The following is a 5,982-nucleotide window of genomic DNA, read 5'->3' as shown; positions in this document are numbered from 1 at the left end:
TCAATTTGTAGTGAGGTTCTACCCGAAACACCCCCATCCAAAGCAAAATTAGTTAAGCCCAAGCCCGTAACACAAAAATGACTTCTTTACGTCTTTTATGGCTTATTTTGACAATATACCCTGAAAAGGCGGAATCGAACTGGCCCTTAACCTGCAATTCAATTGTGCGTGCAATGATGAATCACTCCTGCCTGCTATCTGTACATTTAGGCATCATCATACATGGCATAACCTAATACATGTGCATTCCATTGTAGAATCTGGAATATGCAATGTTTATGTTAGTTCATACGTTGCACATGATGTTTAAATGCCCCTTAAATCTGGTCAGTCAAGTGATGGTCTTTAAGCCTCCATCTCTGCTTCTTTTCTTGATATGTAAGATTTGCTCACACATCTGTTCAATTGCTTGTTTGCATCATCCAACCATACTAGGACTGTTTGCTTTGATTACTTGTTCTTCTTGACCTAACACTCTAATAGAGCTTCAACAATTTAAACACTAAGGGCTGCTGTAGTGGGGCCTTGTCTAACTCATAGGTGAATAAAGGTTTGGCTGTACACTACAGTAGGCTCTCCAAGAGTACCTGGAGATCCAGTTCGAAGGTATGCCTAGTTCTTAAATAGTGCAGACATAGTAAATGCTCATTTCATTGTGTGCAAGTGCAAGAGATGCAACATGTTTCATTATGTGGTGTTGTTTTGTTATAATCTCATCCTATTGTGTTCACAGACTGGAAAGTATGCATATTTATCTTCCAAGGAGACGAGTAACTAGTTTGTGTCACCTTGCAGAGGGGGTGCAATGAAGATAAGATTGAGGATTTCCAAGTACAAGATGCTAGGAAGGAGCCTTGCAAGAGAAGTAGGAGTTGCGCTGAGCCTCTTCAACCTGCTAAGGTAAGTCACTCTATGGAACTCAACAATTCAATTCCTTGTTTGTTTCAGGCATAGTTAATTTTCTCTTTTCAATTGCTTTATTTTTCCTCACTTAATGAGATGCCCCAATAATTATGCCTGATGTTCGGTACTTGTATCACTATTAGTTGACATAATTAAAGGCCTTACCATTTAATTACTCTGCCGAAGTGTGCCTGAAGCTTTGAAGTCTATTAACCAACTATTATTGCATGAGGCTCACAATCTAGTTTATACTATGCTAATGATTGCATAGTTTTGCCTGCTGTAGTATGTTTGTATGAAACCCTCTACTGTTCATTATGCTCCCTAAGACTTTAATTGAGGTACAAAATGGACAGCTGCTTGCTTACTTATACGCAACATGCTGTCTAAATTTTAACTTGTCTGTGTTTTCGATTGGGTCCCAACATCATGCTCCTCTGGTGAGCTAAGAGGGATTTCTGTATGCAGGCTGCATAGACTATCTTTTTTATAATTTTTAAAATATCACCTGCTTATGCTTCATGACGTGTAACATTTTTTTTGTGAAAGTGATGTGTAACATTATTGTTAGTCCTGTTTTGCCATGTAGTACAAAATAGTGTCTTGTTCACTTCACTGTTGTAACTATATTTTTGCCCTAGTCATGTGTACTTACAGAAACATTTCAGGATGAAGTGACATCAACACAAAAATCTGCGAGCAGTGCGGCATGGCCGTTACCGAATGAATATGGATTGGAATTGGAATGTGCTGATGTTCTCGAGCATCAACTAGAGGTGGCAAGACAGCATGTACATGATTGTCAATGTATAATCAACAAGTTGAGACTGGACATGCAGGTATTAGATGCAGGAGTAAAAAAAATGAACCAAGACACCAAGGTAACCATGAAGGAATTGGAGATTTCGCAGACTGAAATTTGTGCTATCTGAATCCGGCCAATCCTATTTTCGGAAGAGATTATAGTTCAAATGGAGTTAAGTTGATGCGCGTCCAAGATGTATGAGACGTATTTGCCCAGTGTATGGAATTTGCTGTTGGTGTATGCTTTATTATCTCCTATGCCGTACCATAATGCCCAGTGGGCATAATCGGCTGTAATTTCTTTATTTTATAGTGTAGGATTATTCTACCTTTCTATGCCTTGATCTCTTTGTTGTATAGTGTATGCTTTTTAGAGGTGATAGTATTGAGTAGGATAATTCTTTGAATATGTTATATCGTTCAAACGGGGGCCAACTCGCCCGACCATGGGCCTTCTACGTCTCGTAGGATCCATGGGCCTTCTACGTCTCATAGGATCCATGGGCCTTCTACGTCTCGTAGGATCCATGGGCCTTCTACGTCTCGAAGTGTCCATGGGCCTTCTACATCTCGCACGATCCATGGGCCTTCTACGTCACATAGGATCCATGGGCCGCCGACTCATTTATGGGTCTTGTACTGGCCTTTAATGGGTCGTAGACGGGCCTATAATGGAAATCGTATGTTTTATTGGCTGACCATAACGGGCCGTTAATATGCCGTATTTGGTGATGCTATGAAAATGGCCCAACAGACTAACGGACCACAAACAGGCCGACTGTAACGACGGGCTGAATTTGGCCCACAAGAAGAAAATGACAGTAACGGGCCGTAAGTAACCGAATGCTGCAAATAAGCCCAAGAATAAATGGGCTCTGATAAGGCCAAAAGATAACATGGGTTGTAAATGACCCAACTGAATAACGGGCCCTTAATGGGTATAAAGCGATACACTGTTCATTACGGGCCAGTTTCACCATGGGCCGTTAATGGGTCTAAAGTAATACACTGTTCATCGCGGGCCAGTTTCACCAGGGGTTGTTAATAGGCCAAGAGTTACATAGGGCCTCATATGGGCCGAAAGACATCATGGGCCATACATGGGCCAGAAGTGAAACGGGCTGGAATCATATTGGATGGCCCAGATAACGCTACTGGGCCTAATTCGGATAGGGCGTAACGAGCCTTGGGTTAGCGGGCTGTAAATGGGCTATATGCGAATAGGTCATTAATAGGCTTTCCATGGGCCGGCCCGTCACCTTTTGACCAAGACAAACGGGCCGGCCTTTTCACAAGAATGGGCCTCTGTTAGGCCGTGCCACATGTCGACGTATCATAGGCGCCTTCTGTCCAATGAGTGGATGACATCTGTCCCAACAATGAGCCGACACGTGTTTCCTCCAGCCAATGATGATTTTACACGTGGAAAATCCCCATTGGTCGGGGCTGTTAACGGGTTATCGGATCCAAAACCCGACCCGATAGCTATACGGTGTTCCGTTACGGTGGATGCCACGTGTTGGTCACCCTTGACGATAGCACTTCTATGACGCATGATTTATCGTCATGGAAGTGGACATTTCCGTGATGATAATTTTGGTAATGTCATCGAGCACTTCTACGACAGCACATATATGACTATCTCGATTCTGTCATAAATTTGTCATGGATGTACATGCATGACAAAAAACGCGACCTACTATGACAAACACGTATCATCACGGAAGTGTATTGTTTTTGTAGTGTATATAGGCATCATGTCCGCAACAAGTAGATCGAAACGATTCTGCATCTACTACTATTACTACACACATCGACCGACTCCTGCCTGCATCTAGAGTACTAAGTTCATAAGAGCAGAGTAATGCATTAAGAAAGGTGACATGATGTAGAGGGATAAACTCAAGCAATATGATATAAACCCCATCTTTTTATCCTCGATGGCAACAATACAATACGTGTCTTGCTACCCCTGCTGTCACTGGGAAAGGGCACCGCAAGATTGAACCCAAAGCTAAGCACTTCTCCCATTGCAAGAAAGATCAATCTAGTAGGCCAAACCAAATTGATAATTCAAAGAGATTTGCAAAGATAACCAATCACACATAAAAGAATTTAGAGGAGATTCAATTATTTCTCATAGATAAACTTGATCATAAACCCACAATTCATCGGACCTCGACAAATACACCGCAAAAAGAGTTACATCGAATAGATCTCCGAGAAGATCGAGGAGAACGTTGTATTGAGATTCAAAGCGAGAGAAGAAGCCATCTAGCTAATAACTATGGACCCGAAGGTCTATGGTAAACTACTCACAACTCATCGGAGAGCCCTTGGAGATGATGTAGAGGCCCTCCATGGTCCATTCCCCCTTCGGCGGAGCACCGACGAAGGCTCCAAGATGGGATCTCACGGATACAGAAGGTTGCGGCGGTGGAAATAGTTTTTCGTGGTGCTACTGGATGTTTTCAGGGTACGGGAGTATATATAGGTAAGGAGGTAGGTCAGGGAAGCCACGAGGGGCCCACAAGGGTGGGGGGCGTGCCCTCCTGCCTCGTGGCCGCCTCGGAAAGATCGCTCCCGAAGGTTTCATTCCGTTTGGACTACGTTTAATATTCCTTTTCTTCGAAACACTAAAATAGGCAAAAAAACAACAATTCGGGTTGGGCCTCCGGTTAGTAGGTTAGTCCCAAAAATGATATGAAAGTGTAAAGTAAAGCCCATAAACATCCAAAACTGGTAATATAATAGCATGGAACAATAAAAAATTATAGATACGTTGGAGACGTATCACAGGTCGGTAAGGAGATGTTGCAGCTGCCATGTCAGCCGTGGTGTTGAAGTAGTTTGGCGTGATGGACATCGGCTTGATGAAGCAACGGTTCTGTCATGCCGATGCAGGTCGTAACTTGTGACGTGGTCAATGCTGGCTTGATGAAGTGACCGTGCGGCGATGCCGGTGTGCCCGCTCCATGTAATCAGTGGGGCGGTGATGTTGGTGATGATTTATCCTTCGCGATTCCGAACCCTTGTTCGTCTTGCCGAGATGATGATCTGAGGAAGTTGAGCTTGGCTCAACAAAGCGACGACATGTCTAACGCAAGTTGGCAGCCGTAGAGCAACGTTGTCAGGCTGGTTTGACACTGGCGTGATTGTGAAGATCATATTGGAAAATACTTTCAAAGTAGCGGGATGTGTTTGGGAACAAAACACAATACCCCATACAAAACTTCCTTCAAAAAGGATGTCCGAAATCCCGTTCATAAAAAAGATAAACTCGGGTCGGATTCGTTCTCGTGCAGAAAACAGATCTAAAAAGTGATGCACTAATAGGAAGGTTCCCGAAGTTTGGATGGTCGTATCGAGCTGAAATGTTGATGGGTGGTAGATATGGGAATTCCGTAGTAGATGAACAGTTGGATCTTCCAAAGGACCTCCGAGCTGGGCTCTGGAGACCACGCCCTAAACTTGTCTAGATTCCCGTCCAGATTTGACAGGGCTCCGGTAATATCGTAGATTGCCAGAGATTCCTCCATCGGAACTCGATGAAATTTTCTAGGGTTGTTGTAGACTCAATTCCGCACAATTCCACTGAAGCAATTGTTAAAACGACACTCGAGGAGGCGGTGGCGGCGGATACAAGTTCGCTGTCAAGAAAAACAACACGGCCGCCTGAGGGCAATGTTGACGTTGAGCCCCCGAGCTCCATGGATGATTCCTCCATGATCTTGATAGAGATCGGAGTTGATGTTGATGAAGGCCCTCGTCTGAACATGATGATTGGAGGTAAGACACAGTCCTCGGTCAAGCCAAGGTGACCAGTCGAGGCGGCGATGAAGACGCCGATGTCATAGTTGATCTGCAGGTGAGCCATGGATCCTTTTGCCGATCACACAACGGAACTCTCAATGAAAGCACCATTGTCAGCGTGAGAACTGGCAGATCTTGGGTAGGGGGTCCCGAGTTGTGTGTCATGGATCGGTGGGTAACAGGAGACAGGGGACACAATGTTTACCCAGGTTCGGGCCCTCTTAATGGAGGTAATACCCTAGTTCCGGCTTGATTGATTTTGATGAATATAGAGATTACAAGAGTTGATCTACTCCGAGATCATATGTTGTGGTCTAAACCCTAGGGGTATGATGATTAATGTCATAATGATCTAGCATTGTCCCTATTGACTAGCCCGGCATCGGCTTATACAATGTACCAGAGGCCTAGGATAATAATAGCCCTAGCTGAATACGTTTGTGAAGAGGAGTCCTTGTCTTG

The sequence above is a fragment of the Triticum dicoccoides genome, chromosome 7B, assembly GCF_002162155.2.
Source record: "Triticum dicoccoides isolate Atlit2015 ecotype Zavitan chromosome 7B, WEW_v2.0, whole genome shotgun sequence".
Lineage (NCBI taxonomy): Eukaryota > Viridiplantae > Streptophyta > Magnoliopsida > Poales > Poaceae > Triticum > Triticum dicoccoides.
Note: the sequence above shows the minus strand (reverse complement) of the source record.